Consider the following 19,507-nt stretch of genomic DNA (forward strand, 5'->3'; position numbering starts at 1 on the left):
CCCAGAGCTGCTCGTACTAGTGTGGGCCACAGGGTCCCTAGCATGGCGGTCCCCTTGCTTTGCCTGGCGGCTCATCATTATCGCTAGATGATGAGGACGACGCGGATGACAAAAGGAAAGTGGGGTCATCCTCGTCAGAACTGGGGCTCTCGGACTCGGAGGCAAGCTGGGCATATGCCTCCTCAGCCGAGAACATCCGGCGGGCCATAGGGGAGTGTGTGTGTGTGTTAAACTTTATTTGGTGTGTGTTTGTGTGGGGGCACGGGTGTTCGCAGACTTACCCTAAACCTAACAGACAAAAAAGAAAAAACTAAATAAAAAAAGGCCAAAATATTAGAAAAAAAATTAAATAAATTCAAACTCGCTGATCAACCGTCCGAAGTTGATCAGTGGTGGGGTGTGCGATGCGCTAACAGTGGTCGGACGTTAAGAGTGCCGGCCACAGTCAGCGTACAGAGAAAAAAAATAACTGCTTGCGACCCAAAAAAAGTTGTGGTTGGGGGGGGGGGCAGGGGAGAAAGCTGCAGCACCCCTGGGGGGGTCTAGGGTCACACAGCCGATTTAGGGTGATGCAATCAAAAACGTATATATTTTTCCCACTAACTTTCCCTGAATATCCCTGCCTAACCTAACTTGTCCCTAACCTTTCCCTTAATACCTTGGTGAAGGTGGTGCTCGGGCACAGATGGGGGTGCTGGCTCTGATGATCCGTGCAGCTGGCTCTGGAGATCGTGCAGCGCTCCTCTCTCCTCGGCTCCCGGACACAAAAGGAGGAAGAGAGGAGCGCTGCAGTAATTTGAATGGCCCCCCCGCCCCAGCTGTCACCATCACCTCTCAGGATCGCAGGATGGTGATTGGAGGTGTATTATCACACCACCGATCACCATCTTGTTCCAGATTATCGGATCCCCAGAGACCCGAATAACCCGGAAACGCAGCAAACCGCAGGTCTGAATTGATCTGTGGTTTGCTGCGATCGCCGACACGAGGGGGGTCACAGGACCCCCCGGCGCATTGTCCCAGGGTGCCTGCTCTATGATTTGAGCAGGCACCCAGTTCTGATCACCGCCCACAGCGCGGCGGTGATCGGAACTACACATGACGTACCAGTATGTCATGTGTCCTTAAGTACCGGGACATCATGCCGTACCGGTACGTCATGTGTCCGGAACAGGTTAAGCTTGGGACCCCCCTCCCTCTCTGCTTTGGAACCACTGGCGGATCCTGGGGGGGGCACAGGGCACAGGGAGATGAGCGCTTTCATTGTGGAAGCGCTCATCTCCATAGTCATCTGAGGACATCGATACAGATTGCTGTGCTGCGGCGGGGCAGGGGAGGGAGAGGCGTGTCCCTTCCCTGTGTCTCTGATAGGCTACCGGCACTAGGCTATGCAGGCGGCGCGATGACGTCATCGCGCCGCCTGAGCCGTACAGCGCGGGACACAGGCCGGAAGAGGCCTGCATCGCTGACATGGAGGTAAGTATAACAGTTTTTTTTTTATATGTACAATTACAATACTTTTAACTGGCACATGATGGGGGGGGGGGGCTCTTGTTACTGGCACATGATGGGGGGGGCTCTTGTTACTGGCACATGATGGGGGGGTCAGTTGTTACTGGCACATGATGGGGGGGCTCTTGTTACTGGCACATGATGGGGGGGCTCTTGTTACTGGCACATGATGGGGGGGCCTCTTGTTACTGGCACATGATGGGGGGTGCTCTTGTTACTGGCATATGATTGGGGGGGCACTTGTTACTGGCACATGATTGGGGGTGCTCTTGTTACTGGCACATGATTAAGGGGCTCTTGTTACTGGCACATGATTGGGGGGGCTTTTGTTACTGGCACATGATGGGGGGGTGCTCTTGTTACTGGCACATGATGGGGGGTGCTCTTGTTACTGGCACATGATTGGGGGGTGCTCTTGTTACTGGCACATGATGGGGGGGCACTTGTTACTGGCACATGATGGAGGGGCACTTGTTACTGGCACATGATGGGGGGGGCTCTTGTTACTGGCACATGATGGGGGGGCTCTTGTTACTGGCACATGATGGAGTGCTCTTGTTCCTGGCACATGATTGGGGGGGTGCTCTTGTTCATGGCACATGATTGGGGGGTGCTCTTGTCACTGGCACATGATTGGGGGGTGCTCTTGTCACTGGCACATGATTGGGGGGGTCTTGTTACTGGCACATGATTGGGGGGTCTTGTTACTGGCACATGATTGGGGGGGCCTCTTGTTACTGGCACATGATGGGGGGTGCTCTTGTTAATGGCATATGATTGGGGGGTCTCTTGTTACTGGCATATGATGGGGGGTGCTCTTGTTACTGGCACATGATGGGGGTGCTCTTGTTACTGGCACATGATTGGGGGGTGCTCTTGTTACTGACACATGATTGGGGGGTGCTCTTGTTACTGACACATGATTGGGGGGGCTCTTGTTACAGGCACATGATTGGGTGGCATCTATGGGGGCACTTATTACTGGCACATTATTGGGGGCACTTTTTACTGGCACATTATTGGTGGGCACTATAGGGGCATCTACTGAGGCTATAAAGAAGGGGTATTTTATATGGGGGGGGGCTCTGTACAGTAGCATTTTCGCGGACCCATTGACTTTCAATGGGTCCGTGGAAAAATCGGAAAATGCACCGTTTGCAGCCGCATCCGTGATCCATGTTTCCTGTCCGTCAAAAAAATAGGACCTGTCCTATTTTTTTGACGGACAATGGTTCACGGACCCATTCAAGTCAATGGGTCCGTGAAAAAACCCGGATGCACACAAGATTGCCATCCGCGTCTGTCATCCTTGTCCGTCCGCTGATCCGTCTGCATAAAAGCTTTTTAGATCTGATTTTTCCCTTCGTGAAAACTCAGATCCGACAGTATATACTAACACAGAGGCGTTCCCATGGTGATGGGGACGCTTCAGGTTAGAATATACTAAAAGAACTGTGTACATGACTGCCCCCTGCTGCCTGGCAGGTGCTGCCAGGCAGCAGGGGGCAGACCCTCCCCCCTCCTGTATTTAACTCATTGGTGGCCAGTGCAGCCCACCCTCCCTCCCCTGTATTTAACTCATTGGTGGCCAGTGTGGCCCCCCTCCCTCTCCTGTATTTAACTCATTGGTGGCCAGTGTGGCCCCCCTCCCTCCCCTGTATTTAACACATTGGTGACCAGTGCGGCCGGCCCCCCCTCCCTCCCTTGTATTTAACACATTGGTGACCAGTGCGGCCGGCCCCCCCCCTAATTAAATTGACCGACCCCCCCATCATTGGTGGCAGCGGAGAGTTCCGATCGGAGTCCCAGTTTAATCGCTGGGGCTCCGATCGGTTACCATGGCAGCCAAGACGCTACTGCAGTCCTGGTTGCCATGGTTACTTAGCAATTTTAGAAGCATTATACTTACCTGCGATGTCTGTGACCAGCCGGGCGCTCCTCCTACTGGTAAGTGAAAGGTCTGTGCGGCGCATTGCTTATAGCACAGAGCTTTCACTTACCAGTAGGAGGAGCGCCCGACCGGTCACAGAGATCGCAGGTAAGTATAATGCTTCTAAAATTGCTAAGTAACCATGGCAGCCAGGACTGCAGTAGCGTCCTGGTTGCCATGGTTACCGATCGGAGTCCCAGCGATTAAACTGGGACTCCGATCGGAACTCTCCGCTGCCACCAATGATGGGGGGGTCGGTCATTTTAATTAGGGGGAGGGAGGGGGGGGCGGCCGCACTGGCCACCAATGTGTTAAATACAAGGGACGGAGGGAGGGGGGGCCGGCCGCACTGGCCACCAATGTGTTAACTACAAGGGAGGAAGGGAGGGGGGGCCGGCCGCACTGGCCACCAATGAGTTGAATACAGGGGGGGAGGGGGGTCTGCCCCCTGCTGCCTGGCAGCACCTGCCAGGCAGCAGTCATGTACACAGTTCTTTTAGTATATTCTAACCTGAAGCGTCCTCATCACCATGGGAACGCCTCTGTGTTAGAATATACTGTCGGATCTGAGTTTCACGATCTAACTCAAATCCGATGGTATATTCTAACATAGAGGCGTTCCCATGGTGATGGGGACGCTTCAAGTTAAAATATACCATCGGATTGGAGAAAACTCCGATCTGATGGTATATTAATAGGGACTCTTGACTTTACATTGAAAGTCAATGGGGGACGGATCCGTTTGCAATTGCACCATATTGTGTCAACGTCAAACGGATCCGTCCCCATTGACTTGCATTGTAAGTCAGGACGGATCCATTTGGCTCTGCACGGCCAGGCGGACACCAAAACGACTTTTTTTTCATGTCCGTGGATCCTCCAAAAATCAAAGAAGAAAACACTCACGGATCACGGAACAACGGAAATCCGTTTTGCGGACCGCAAAAAAAAACGGTCGTGTGCATGAGGCCTAAGGAGAATTATTTCTACTGGGGGGGAAGGGGGGGCATTATGGTGGGCTTTATTACTCCCCCATAGTATGAGCCCCCTAGTAGCAGCACCAGCCTCTCCATGCTCTGCTATCCCTCTGCCACTTCTCCAAATCCTGAATTATGAAATCTTTCTCATTAGGATAAAATATAACATCAGCTCCGCCAAGCCCCCCAGCCAAAGTGTTGAAATGGTGTCTGAGATCCCCAAGGGCCAAGCCAAGTAACTGTAAGTTTTCATGTGAAATATGTTTATGTTATACACATATAGCATACTACACTGTGCCACACAATATACAGTATACCTCTACACTGTGTAGTCTGTTATGTAAGCAATATTGTTTTGTGGCGGCAAACAGAAAATAATCTGGAAGTTCCCCTCCCGAGACCAGGCTATGGATCTGCCACTGCAAGGAACAGGGGTGCACCTAGCCTTTCTGCTGCCTGAAGAAAAATTATAAAGGCATTACCCTATGCCAGAATCTTGACCTAACTTCTTCCCTCCAGCCAGAAGTATGACTTGAAGATTCTGGGCTCCAGTGCAAAATCTATGACAGAGCCCTCCAAACATGCACTTTCTGAAACACATGTGTCTTCTTATATGGCACAAGGGTCTTTGGGCCCCCTCAGGCTCCTGGCCCCAGTAGAGACTGCTACCCCTCCCCCCCTACAATGCCCTGGCCCCTCCTATAGACGATACTTACCCGGTGCCCGGCACCCGCGTCACTCTGGATCGCTGTGACGTCACCTGTGATACTAGGGAGGCTGGTTACTGTCGTGGCCTGCTATTGGCTGCCCTCCCTTTTACTGTTTTGATCCACGCAACAGGGAGATGCAGCGGCGGCCGTGCAGGGATCCGAAAGGATTGCAGGTGCCGGGGACCGGGTAAGTATCGTCTAAAGGAGGGGCTCGGGCATGGTGGGGGTGGATTTCTACTATTGGATACCCCCTTTAACGGCCTCAGCTCCCCTAGCTTAAAACACCCTTAATGACCAGACCACTTTTTACAATTCTGCACTACACTACTTTCACGGTTTATTGCTCGGTCCTACAACTTACCACCCAAATGAATTTTACCTCCTTTTCTTCTCACTAATAGAGCTTTCATTTGGTGGTATTTCATTGCTGCTGACATTTTTACTTTTTTGTTATTAATCAAAATTTACAGAATTTTTGGCAAAAAAATGACATTTTTCACTTTCAGTTGTAAATTTTTTCAAATAAAACGACATTTCTATATAAATTTTTCTCTAAATTTATTGTTCTACATGTCTCTGATAAAAAAAAATGCAATAAGTGTATATTTATTGGTTTGCGCAAAAGTTATAGCGTTTACAAACTATGGTACAAAAATGTGAATTTCCGCATTTTGAAGCAGCTCTGACTTTTTGAGCACCTGTCATGTTTCCTGAGGTTCTACAATGCCCAGACAGTAAAAACACCCCACAAATGACCCAATTTCGGAAAGTAGACACCCTAAGGTATTTGCCGATGGGCATAGTGAGTTCATAGAAGTTTTATTTTTTGTCACAAGTTAGCGGAAAATGATAATTTATTTTTATTTTTTTCTTACAAAGTCTCATATTCCACTAACTTGTGACAAAAAATAAAAACTTCCATGAACTCACTATGCCCATCACGAAATACCTTGGGGTGTCTTCTTTCCAAAATGGGGTCACTTGTGGGGTATTTATACTGCCCTGGCATTTTAGGGGACCTAAAGCGTGAGAAGTAGCCTGGAATCCAAATGCCTAAAAAATGCCCTGTAAAATCCTAAAGGTGCCCTTTAGAATTTGGGCCCCTGTGGGCACCTAGGCTGCAAAAAAGTGTCACACGTGGTATCGCCGTACTCAGAAGTAGGGCAATGTGTTTTGGGGTGTATTTTTACATATACCCAAACTGGGTGAGAGAAATATCTCTCTAAAAGTCAACTTTTTCCATTTTTTTATACAAAGTTGTCATTTTAGAGAGATATTTCTCTCACCCAGCATGGGTATATGTAAAAAGACACCCCAAAACACATTGCCCAACTTCTCCTGAGTATGGCGATACCACATGTGTGACACTTTTTTGCAGCCTAGGTGTGCAAAGGGGCCCAAATTCTAAAGAGCACTTTTAGGATTTCACAGGGCATTTTTTACACATTTGGATTCCAAATTACTTCTCACGCTTTAGGTCCCCTAAAATGCCAAGGCAGTATAAATACCCCACAAGTGACCCCATTTTGGAAAGAAGACACCCCAAGGAATTCCGTGAGGGGCATGGCGAGTTCCTAGAAATTTTTTTTTTTTGGCACAAGTTAGCGGAAAATTATTATTATTATTATTTCTTTTTTTCTTACAAATTCTCATATTCCACTAACTTGTGACAAAAAATAAAATTTTACATGAACTCGCCATGCCCCTCACGAAATACCTTGGGGTATCTTCTTTCCAAAATGGGGTCACTTGTGGGGTATTTATAATGCCCTGGCATTTTAGGGGACCTAAAGCGTGAGAAGTAGTCTGGAATCCAAATACCTAAAAAATGCCCTGTGAAATCCTAAAGGTGCTCTTTAGAATTTGGGCCCCTTTGGTCACCTAGGTTGCAAAAAAGTGTCACACATGTGGTATCGCCGTACTCAGAAGAAGTAGGGCAATGTGTTTTGGGGTGTATTTTTACATATACCCATGCTGGGTGAGAGAAATATCTCTCTAAAAGTCAACTTTTCCCATTTTTTATACAAAGTTGTCATTTTAGAGATATTTCTCTCACCCAGCATGGGTATATGTAAAAAGACACCCCAAAACACATTGCCCAACTTCTCCTGAGTACGGCGGTACCACATGTGTGACACTTTTTTGCAGCCTAGGTGCGCAAAGGGGCCCAAATTTCTTTTAGGAGGGCATTTTTAGACATTTGGATTCCAGACTTCTTCTCACGCTTTAGGGCCCCTAAAAGGCCAGGGCAGTATAAATACCCCACATGTGACCCCATTTTGGAAAGAAGACACCCCAAGGTATTCCATGAGGGGCATGGTGAGTTCATAGAAGATTTTTTTTTTTTGGCACAAGTTTGCGGAAATTGATATATATTTTTTTTTTTCACAAAGTCTCCCTTTCCGCTAACTTGGGACAAAAATTTCAATCTTTCATGGACTCAATATGCCCCTCAGCGAATACCGTGGGGTGTTTATACTGCCCTGGCATTTGAGGGTCTCCGCAATCATTACATGTATGGCCAGCATTAGGAGTTTCTGCTATTCTCCTTATATTGAGCATACGGGTAATGAGATTTTTTTTTTCCGTTCAGCCTCTGGGCTGAAAGAAAAAATGAACGGCACAGATTTTTTCATTCGCATCGATCAATGTGAATGAAAAAATCTCTGCCAAAAAAAAAAAAGGAGGGGAAAGGCGTCTGCCAGGACATAGGAGCTCCGCCCAACATCCAAACCCACTCAGCCCGTATGCCCTGGCAAACCCGATTTCTCCATTCACATCAATCGATGTGGATGAATAAATCATTGCCGGAATTTTTTATATATTTTTTTTATATACAAAGTGTTTGCCAAAGCATATGAACACCGCCCCTCAGCTCATATGCCTCGGCAAATGTATCTTTTTTACTGCAGAGGAGAAATCTCGTCTTGCAGCACCACATACACCGACTTTTGTGTAATCTGACAGCAGCGCAATGCTTCTGTCAGAATGCACATCAGTGCTGCAGCTCGTTCATCGGTTGGTCCACCTAGAAGGTAAAAAAAAAAAAAACAGGCCGCAACGCAATAAATTTATTAACATTAACTTTATATAACATTTGAACAGAACATTAACTTTTATAAACTTTATTGAACTTTTGGAACAGAACATGAACTTTTTTGCTTACCGGTGATTTTTTTTTTTTTTTTTACCTTTATAGGACAAACCTCTCCTTCCCCATGGGACAATGTGCAAAGCGCAAATCGCCCAGAGATGTGGCGAAGTACATTATGCACTTTGTCCCAGGTGAAAGGAGAGGTTTGCAGCAGCTGTAAGTGAAAGGGTCCTAATAGCCCTGTGTGCCTGTCCTGTGTCACGCAATGCCTATGCTAAGTGTACCTGTGTGTGGTACTTCCGGAAACACTCCCCTAAGCATAGGGCAGGGTGGTCAGGGCAGTCAGGACAGAAATAGCGGGTGTCACGCCTTATTCCACTCCTGCTACAGACACGACATCTTTTTCGGGGTGGCGCTTGGGTTGAGGTACCAGTAACGACATTGGGGAAATGTCGCTCGTGTAGACGGCTCACTACACTGGTGGATCGAGCCACAGAACCTCCTGGATACAGGAGGTTCCGTGGCCCCATCCATGGAACCTCCTGGATATAGGAGGTTCTCGATGATCTCTTCCTGAAATTTGAGGAAGGATCCTGTTCTCCCAGCCTTACTGTAGAGAACAAAACAATTATATGCAGCTAATTGAATCAAATATACAGACACCTTCTTATACCAGCGTCTGGTGCGTTGGGAAACTAAATAAGGAGCCAACATCTGGTCATTGAAGTCCACCCCTCCCATGAGCAAATTATAGTCATGGACTGAGAGGGGCTTTTCAATGACACTGGTTGCCCGTTCTATTTGTATTGTCGTGTCTGCGTGAATGGAGGAGAGCATGTAAACGTCACGCTTGTCTCTCCATTTCACCGCGAGCAGTTCTTCGTTACACAAGGCAGCCCTCTTCCCCCTTGCAAGACGGGTGGTAACGAGTCGTTGGGGGAAGCCCCGGCGACTAGTTCGCGTGGTGCCACAGCAGCCAATCTGTTCTACGAACAAATGCCTGAAGAGGGGCACACTTGTGTAAAAATTGTCCACATAAAGATGGTACCTCTTGCCAAATAAGGGTGACACCAAGTCCCAGACTGTCTTCCCACTGCTCCCCAGGTAGTCAGGGCAACCGACCGGCTCCAGGGTCTGATCTTTACCCTCATAGACTCGAAATTTGTGCGTATAGCCTGTGGCCCTTTCACAGAGCTTATACAATTTGACCCCATACCGGGTGCGCTTGCTTGGGATGTATTGTTTGAAGCCAAATAGCTCGGTAAAATGTATAAGGGACTCGTCTATGCAAATGTTTTGCTCAGGGGTATATACAAATCTGCAAATTTGGTGTTAAGGTGGTCTATGAGGGGCCGAATTTTGTGGAGCCGGTCAAAAGCTGGGTGGCCTCTGGGACGAGAGGTGCTGTTGTCGCTAAAGTGCAGGAAACGCAGGATGGTCTCAAATCGTGTCCTGGACATGGCATCAGAGAACATGGGCATGTGATGAATTGGGTTCGTGGACCAATATGACCGCAATTCATGCTTTTTTGTCAGGCCCATTTTGAGGAGAAGGCCCAGAAAAGTTTTAAATTCGGAAACTTGGACGGGTTTCCACCGGAAAGACTGGGCATAAAAGCTTCCCGGGTTGGCGGCTATAAATTGAGTGGCATACCGATTTTTTCTGCCACGACTAAGTCCAAGAGCTCCGCAGTCAAGAACAGCTCAAAAAACCCCAGTGCCGATCCAATCTGAGCTGTCTCAACCCGAATTCCAGACTGGGCGGTGAAAGGGGGAACTACTGGTGCGGCTGAAGTTGGGGGCTGCCAATCAGGGTTTGCCAGCACCTCAGGGACTCTAGGGGCTCTACGGGCCTGTCTGTGCGGTGGCTGCGACGGGGGAACTAATGCACATGCCACTGTACCAGCTTCAACTGCCCTTCTGGTGCTCGCCACTTCACCATGTTCTACGGCAGTGCTGGTACTAGGTCCAGGATGGGCTGCGCTGCTGGTGTATGCCTCACCGCGTAATCCGACAGCGCCAGCCCAACTCTGCTGCCCTTGAAGCGGATCCTGCGCAACCTGTGGTCTAGCAACACGGGGCCGGGTACGCCTGGTGGTATCAGGGACCTCAACCTCCTCGTCCGAACTTTGGGTCAGACTGCCACTGCTTTCTACAGATTCGTAGGTTCTGACCCGCTGGATTCGTCAGATGAGGGTTCCCATTCCTCATCCGACTGGGTCAAAATCCTGTAGGCCTCTTCAGAAGAATACACCTTACTTGCCATTTGGTCAACTAAATTTAGGGGGTATTCCCTGAGACCAAGAAAAAAAGCAAGCCTGTCTTACAAATGGGAGGCTAGCGAAGTACCGGAAGCCGCTGCGATTGTGAAGTGATTGTGAAATATCAAAACTGATTTTTTTTTATCGCCGCAGTGCTTGTGAAGTGATTGTGCAGTGATAAAAAAATATTTATTTTTTGTCACTGCGGCGGGGCGGGCGTGGGTGAACGCACGTGTGGGCGACCGATCAGGCCTGATCGGGCAAACACTGCGTTTTGGGTGGAGGGCGAACTAAGGTGACACTAATACTATTATAGATCTGACTGTGATCAGTTCTGATCACTTACAGATACTATAAAAGTACCAATGCTGATTAGCGATACGCTAATCAGCGACTGCGGTGCGGTGGGCTGGGCGCTAACTGACGCTAACTACCTAACAAAGGGGCCTAAACTATCCTAAACCTAACCGTCAATACTAGTGAAAAAAAAAGTGACAGTTTACACTGATCACTTTTTTCCCCTTCACTAGTGATTGACAGGGGTGATCAAGGGGTTAATTGGGGTGATGGGGGGTGATCTGGGGCTAAGTGAAGTGTTTGGTGTGTACTCACAGTGATGTGTGCTCCTCTGCTGGGACCAACCGACGAAAAGGACCAGCAGAGGAGCACAGAAGCCATTTAACACCTTATATTTATAAATATAAGGTGTTAAATGGCTTCTGATTTGATTTTTTGAAAATCACCAACCTTCCAGCGACGATCATTGGCTGGCAGGATGGTGACAAAATACTGATTTAACTTTTGCCGGCCCGTAATGCGCATACTCTGCCCGAAATCTTGCGTCTTGCCAGTTGCCAACTGTCCATTAGATGTGTCCGTAATTTTTTTGAGGCTGGTGGTACATAACTAGTTTATTTTGACGGTAATTATCATAATTTTACAGCTCACAGTAAATGGTGATAATGAGGTGTATCAGTATATTGACAGGTATTTTGGGATAAGTTGTCCAGAAAAAAAAGAAAAATTCTGGTTGGCAACCCTGGTAGTGTCTAAGGATAGGGCTACATTGGTTGCACAACAGCTGTTGTGGACAGGATCGAAGAGTAGTGGTGATCCCATAGAAATAAATGGGATCACCGGGCTAGTCACAGGAAATCCAGACTTGTTTTTTTGATATAGTAATAGTTTGTACATTTTTTTAACGCAACAATATCTGTAAAGTTTTTTTATTATTTATTTTTATATGTAAAATTGGGAAAACTTAAATTATTTGAATTTTTTAATTATTTAATTTTTTTAACTTTTTTTTAAGCCTTTTTTTAATCTTTTTACTGTCGTTTTTAGTTCCTTTAGGGAACTTGTACATGGAATGTTCTGATCTCTTGTACCATAAGGAGTCTGGTCATAATTAGGAGTCTGCTTGGTTTTCTCCGGGCAGAGCTTCTGATTGCCAAATATTCCCTGAATCCTCTAAGACAGCCGTCCCCAACCGCTGGGCCGTGGCCCAGGACCGGGCCCTGGAAGGAAGATTGTTTGCCGGCCCGCAGCAATACAAAGGAGCGGAGACGCCAGGCGCATGCGTGCCGACGCGCACATCACACACAGTGTGCGGCCATACAGCGGGAAGGAAGGATAGCGTTCCTTCCTTCCAACTGTGATGCCGGCCAGCCACTGCCACCAATGAGGAGAGAGTGGGCGGAGGAGGGGAGGGACTGTGGCCACTGTGCCACCAATGATAATTAACCAGAGGACCTTTCCGGACTTTATTAACTAAGTATCAGGGCATGTAGATCGGAGCCCAGGGATCTCCCTGCACTTACTATTATTCCTGGGTGCCGCTTCATTCGCCCGCTGTGGCCCCCGTTACATTCTCCCACGGTGTATGCTAATTACTACTATTGGAACACCAGGGAGGAGACATCAGCTTCTCTCCCTGGGCGTTGCTTCTCCCTGGCTGTAGCGTTGTCCAATCAATGCGCAGAGCGTCACAGCCAGGGAGAAAAAAAAACTCACCTTCTCCCTGGCTGTGACATTCTGCGCTGCGATTGGACAGTGCTATAGCCAGGGAGAAGGAACACCCAGGGAGAGAAGCTGATGTCTCCTCCCTGGTGTTCTGATGCTGTTACTTAGCTGCATACAGCGCGGGAGAATGTAACGGGGGCCACAGTGGCGCAATGCAGCGGCGCCCAGAAATAATAGTAAGTGCAGGGAGATTCCTGGGCGCCGCTTTACATGTCCTGCTACTTAGTTAATAAAGTATGGACCCATGAAAGGTCCGCTTACAGATACAGGAGGCGGGTGCGGCACCTGAGGGGTTAACTCCACTGATCGCAGCTCCCTGTAAGAGGTCGGGTGCCGGCTATGTGATTCTGCCGCACCCACTTCCTGTATCTGTATTGAAGATTAATTATCATTGGTGGCACAGTGCACCCCCCTTCAGTATTAAAATCATTGGTGGCAGTGACCACAGTGTCTCCCTCCCCTCCTCCTCATTGGTGGTGCAGTGGCAGCTTCTGATCGGAGCCCCAGCAGTGTAATCCTGGGGCTCCGATTACCATGGCAGCCAGGACTCTACTGAAGCCCTGGCTGCCATGGTAATCTCCCTGATGCTGTGTGCACTATGCACAGGCCAGCAGGGAGAGTGTGAGGACCTAGTCACCCTAATAGAGCTCTATTAGGGTGAATAGGACAAGGAATTAAAAGATCCCAGGTTCTAGCCCCTAAGGGGGGAAATAGTTAGTAAATAAAAAGTAAAAAAAAAAACACCAAAATATTAAGTATAAATCACCCCTTTCCCAATTTTACATATAAAATATATAAACAATTAATAAATAAACATATTACATATCGCCACGTCTGAAAAGTCCAAACTATTAAAATATCAAAATAATTTCCTATGTGGTGAGCACCGTATCAGAAAAAAAAACAAAAAACATAAGCCCCGCCCCAGAACCCACGCCCCCTTCCCCCACCCGGTCCCTGGGAAAATTGTCTTGCATTAAACTGGTCCTTGGTGCAAAAAAGGTTGGGGACCACTGCTCTAAGACACTGAAAGATAAATGTCTTTTACCATCATTAGATGTGGGAAGTGGTATAGAAATATCCTTAAAGGAAACCATGCCCTGTCAAATATCCCCCTTAGGATTCCATTTAACCAAACAAGTGAAAGAAAAGATATGGAATAAAGAATATGTGGATGTTTTTTCCCTCATACCATCATCCAAAGAAACCTTGAAATATGACAAAAAGGAGGAGAGGAAGAAAAGTTCACCAAAAAAAATAAAAAATTAGTTGGATACAAGCATTCTGCATCTACGCTGAAGTTCTGGGCGAAAACCACCCGTTGCACTGCAGCGGTTTATTTCACCATCTTGACGCCATTATAGAAGCTTATAGAAATTTTGGTGGTTCAGCATGGTGCAATTACGATGAATCCTTCCAACAAAAGCTTGCTGTTTACCCTGACTTAAATTGGGGATATAAAGATGTGGGCCTGCGGATAAATCTCATGTTGCCCCAAAGATCACATAATTTTTGTCAGCAAATACCCAGAAAAGGAGTATGCTTCGCAGACAACAAAACAAATTGCAAATGGCAGGCAAAATGCAAATACAGACAGACATTAATGCACCTTCTGTGCTGGGAATCATCCAGCCACAAAGTGCTTTAAAAGGTCAGGAAGCAACAAAGAATCCATTAGAGGCAGTGACGCCAATGTTTAGAAATGTATCCAGACAAGGAGACAGCTCGAGTACTAATTGAGGGATTCTCTGAAGATTTTTATGTTCCGGCATTTCAAGGTTTTGGTTGTTCTTTTGTTAAAAATTTAAAATCCATTAATTTAAATAAGAAATTAGTCTTGAAAAAAAATAAAAAGAAAGAAATCTATGAGCATAGAGTAGCAGGACCATTTTCATCGCCTCTATTTGAAAATTTCAGAATTTCTCTGTTAGGTTTGGTCCCCAAAAAAGAACCAGGCAGTTATCATTTAATACATAATTTATCATATCCGAGAGACAATTCATTAAACGTTTCTATAGATAAAAACTCTGCCACGGTACGCTACGCTTCATTTGATCAGGCTTTATACTTACTCAAAAAAGCTGGAAAAAACTCCTTAATGGCTAAAGCAGATATTAAAGGGGTTGTTCGGGTTCAGAGCTGAACCCGGACATACCCTTATTTTCACCCAGGCAGCCCCCCTGAGGCTAGCATCGCAGCATCTCATGCTCCGATGCGCTCCGTTGCTCTGCGCTAAATCGTGCAGGGCACGGGATCTTTTGCTTTCAATAACACACTGCCGGGTGGAAACTTCCGCCCGGCAGTGTGTTTGGTGACGTCACTAGCTCTGATGGACGGGCTTTAGCTCTGCCCTAGCCGTTTTACTGGCTAGGGCTGCACTAATTCCCGCACATCAGTGCCGGTGGCGTCACCGGGCTTCCTGGCAGCCCCATGGAGACCCCCCATATGTCACCAGATCTCCAAAAAATGCAGTTTGCCCTGTGCGATTTAGCGCAGGGCAAACAAGAGCATTGTGGTATGAACTGCTCCGATGCTCAAGTCAGGGGAGCTGCCGGACAACCCCTTTAACCACCTCAGCCACCCTAGCTTAAACCCCCTTAATGACCAGACCACTTTTTACAATTCTGCACTACACTACTTTCACGGTTTATTGCTCGGTCATACAACTTACCACCCAAATGAATTTTACCTCCTTTTCTTCTCACTAATAGAGCTTTCATTTGGTGGTATTTCATTGCTGCTGACATTTTTACATTTTTTGATATAAAAAATGACCGAAATTTTTGCAAAAAAATGCAATTTTTCACTTTCTGTTGTAAAATTTTTCAAATAAAACTACATTTCTGTCATGGTCTTACCTTCTTGCTGTTCTCCTTCGTTTGACATGTGCTGGCGGCCATCTTGGTTTCTGGGTTTCCTTTAGCCTCCCACCCTGCGGCTCCTCCTTCCCACTGGGAGGAGCTGGATGCCTAGCTCATATATATAGGAGGTCTGTGGCTTCAGTTCCTTGCTTGGTCCTCCTGTGTTCACATGCTTCTAGACTGCTGCTGCTTCTGGTTCCTGATCCTGGTTTCGTCCGACTACCCTGCTGGTTCCTGATCCTGGTTTCGTCCGACTACCCTGCTGGTTCCTGATCCTGGCTTCGTCTGACTACCCTGCTGGTTCCTGATCCTGGCTTCATCTGACTACCCTTCTGGTTCCTGACCTCTGGCTTCGCAAAGACTCTGCTTCGGTTTCGCCATCCGTTTGGACTTTTGCTTTACAGCTTTATTTTCAATAAAGCCTTCTTATTTTCACTTATCCCTTGTTGTACGTCTGGTTCATGGTTCCGTGACATTAGGACCAAGCCATGAATTCTGACGGTACAGGGCCATCCTCGCTACCCACGCTGGTTGCCAGACTTGATCAGCAGGATCACCTGTTGGGTCGGTTCGCTGTGGCGTTGCAAACCCTGCTTGAACGCACGGCTCATTTCGCTCCCGTTGCCGATGGGTCGGTTGTCGCTCCTGAGCCCGCTCCTACTGCCGCTCCGGTTGTTGCGCCAGAGTCTACCCCGACACCTGTTGTTGCACCTGCGGTGTTTCGGGGTATGACCGGTTCTGCCCCTCTTCCACAGCGCTTTGGGGGAGAGCCAACTCAGTGCCGAGGTTTCCTTAACCAGGTGGGCATTTATTTCGAGTTGCTGCCACATGCCTTTCCCACTGAGAGATCAAAGGTGGGCTTCTTGATCTCGCTGCTCTCGGACAAGGCCTTGGCCTGGGCCAGCCCTTTATGGGAGAACAACAATCCGGTGGTTGCCGAGTTTTCCGGTTCTGTTGCTTCTCTTCGGAAGGTATTCGATGTGCCGGCTCGTGCTGCCTCTGCTGCGAGGCTCCTTATGTCCATCAGACAGGGTTCACGATCCGTAGCTGAATACGCCATTGAGTTTCGTACCCTGGCAGCAGAGGTGGGCTGGAATAATGAGGCTCTGGTCGCTGCTTTCTCTCATGGTCTCTCGGATGCCTTGAAGGATGAGGTTGCAGCTAAGGACCTACCAGTGGAGCTCGAGTCTCTTATTTCTTTCCTGATTTTGATTGACACCAGACTCAGGGAGAGACCTTCCTTTAAGGAGAGCCTGCGGAGGTTTTCTAACAGATTGGCGCCTACGTTTGTTGTCCCACCCGTGCCTCCCTCTCCTCCCACGCCTCCTGGGGATGACTTGTCTGGGGGTGAACCCATGCAGCTGGGGTTTGCTCGCCTGTCCGAGGGGGAGAGGGTACTCCGGAGACGCGAGGGCCGATGCATGTACTGTGGTCTCGGTGGGCATTTTCGGTTGGCATGTCCGAACCGTCCGGGAAACGCTCGCACCTGAGATCCTGTCGGGGGCAGATCTTGGGTGGAGTCTCCTCGTCCCCGGTTTCCCGTGTTGACAAACCACTGATGTCCTCTCCTGGGTCGGGGGCTCGGTGACGACCCAGGCGTTGGTGGACTCTGGTGCCGGTGGTTTGTTCATTGATAATGTGTTCGCCGCCGCCAATTCCATTCCTCTGCAGGCTCGAGGTTCCCCACTGGCTCTTGAGGCGATAGACGGCAGACCCCTTCTGCCGCCACACGTGACTCATGAGACCCTTCCAGTGGGGATAGCCATTGGTGCCGTTCACAGAGAGTCGGTTTGCCTCCAGGTTATTTCGTCTCCACACTACTCGGTGGTCTTGGGGTACCCCTGGCTCCGGAAGCATAATCCGATTTTCGATTGGAGATCGGCCGAGATCCTCTCGTGGTCACCGCAGTGTGGGGCTAGTTGCATCCATGGGTCTGTCAAGTTGCTGTGTACTTCCTCGGACTCTCTGTTGCCTCCTGAATACGAGGAGTACCGGGATGTATTCGATAAGGTGCGCGCGGTTGCCCTACCTCCGCACCGCCCATACGATTGTGCCATAGAGTTACAATCTGGTGCCGTTCCTCCTCGTGGCAAAGTCTATCCACTGTCCGTAGCGGAGAATGAGGCCATGGAGGAGTACGTGAGGGAGGCGCTTTTACGCGGACACATTCGCAAATCCTCGTCCCCGGCAGGGGCTGGATTTTTCTTTGTGAAAAAGAAGGGCGGTGAGTTGAGGCCTTGCATCGATTACAGGGGTCTCAATCGCATCACGATCAAGAACGCTTACCCGATACCCTTGATTTCCGAGCTGTTCGATCGCCTTAAAGGGGCCACGGTCTTTACCAAACTCGACCTGAGGGCGGCATATAACCTGGTAAGGATCAAGGCGGGCGATGAGTGGAAGACCGCGTTTAACACCAGGACCGGTCATTATGAATCCTTGGTTATGCCCTTTGGGTTGTGCAATGCGCCTGCAGTCTTTCAGGAATTCATCAACGATGTTTTCCGTGACCTGTTGCAGCAGTGTGTGGTGGTCTATTTGGATGACATCTTGGTATATTCTGAATCCATGGAGGCCCACATTCTGGATGTCAGACGAGTGTTGCAACGGTTACGAGAGAACAAGCTGTTCGGTAAGCTTGAAAAATGCGAATTTCACCGATCCCAGGTAATCTTCTTAGGTTACATCATTTCCGCTGAGGGGTTCTCCATGGATCCTGAGAAGGTTTCGGCTGTCTTACAGTGGCCCCAGCCCAGTGGTCTTCGTTCCCTGCAGCGCTTTTTGGGCTTCGCCAATTATTATCGGAAGTTCATCAGGGACTTTTCCATGCTAGCCAAGCCTCTCACGGATCTGACCAAGAAGGGCAGTAATTCCCAGGTCTGGCCGCTCGAGGCCATCCGAGCTTTTGAGGCTCTAAAGTCCGCCTTTGTGTCGGCTCCGATTCTGTCGCATCCCAACCCTGGGTTGCCCTTTGTCCTCGAGGTGGACGCGTCTGAGACGGGAGTAGGCGCCCTTCTGTCTCAGCGTAGAACACCAGAGGGTCCTCTGCTTCCTTGTGGGTTTTACTCCCGGAAACTGTCTTCCGCGGAGTGCAACTATCAGATTGGTGACAGGGAGTTATTGGCCATCGTGCAGGCCCTTAAAGAATGGAGGCACTTGCTCGAGGGTTCGGTGGTTCCGGTCCTCATCCTGACGGACCACAAGAATCTGACCTACCTTTCTGAGGCCAAGAGGTTGACACCACGTCAGGCCAGATGGGCTCTGTTCTTGTCACGTTTTAATTACATGGTCTCCTACCTACCCGGTTCCAAGAACATCAGGGCGGATGCCTTATCACGGCAGTACTCCGAGTTGTCCAGGGCGGAGTCGATTCCGACTTCTGTCATACCTCCGAATCAGATCCTGGCCGCCATTCGCACCAGCCTGACCTCTCCCCTGGGTGAGCAGATTTTGGCGGCTCAATCTGGTGCTCCCTCTGGGAGACCCAACGGCAGATGTTTTGTGCCTGAGGAGTTGCGCACTCGGTTGTTGCGAACCTACCATAACTCCAAGACCGCGGGGCATCCTGGAAAGAATCAGCTGTCCTGGGCTGTTTCACGTCTGTTCTGGTGGCCTTCCCTACGTTCCGACATCGCCGCATATGTAGCGGCATGCTCCGTTTGTGCCCAGAGTAAGTCCCCTCGGCACCTTCCGTTGGGCCTTCTGCAACCCATAGCCACCGGGGAGCGCCCATGGTCACACCTGGGGATGGATTTCATTGTGGACCTCCCTGCATCCCGAGGCCATACGGTCATTCTCATGATTGTGGATCGGTTTTCCAAAATGTGCCACTGTGTTCCTCTCAAGAAGTTACCCTCTGCACAAGAGTTGGCCACGATTTTTGCCAGGGAGGTCTTCCGGTTGCACGGTTTGCCCAAGGAGATTGTGTCGGATCGGGGGAGTCAGTTTGTGTCCAGGTTCTGGCGCGCCTTTTGCTCCCAGTTGGGGATTCATCTCTCCTTCTCCTCGGCCTACCACCCTCAGTCCAATGGGGCCGCAGAACGATCCAATCAGGCCTTGGAGCAATTCCTTCGTTGCTATGTCTCCGATCACCAAGACAATTGGGTTGACCTCCTGCCTTGGGCTGAGTTTGCCAGGAACA

The sequence above is a fragment of the Bufo bufo genome, chromosome 10, assembly GCF_905171765.1.
Source record: "Bufo bufo chromosome 10, aBufBuf1.1, whole genome shotgun sequence".
Lineage (NCBI taxonomy): Eukaryota > Metazoa > Chordata > Amphibia > Anura > Bufonidae > Bufo > Bufo bufo.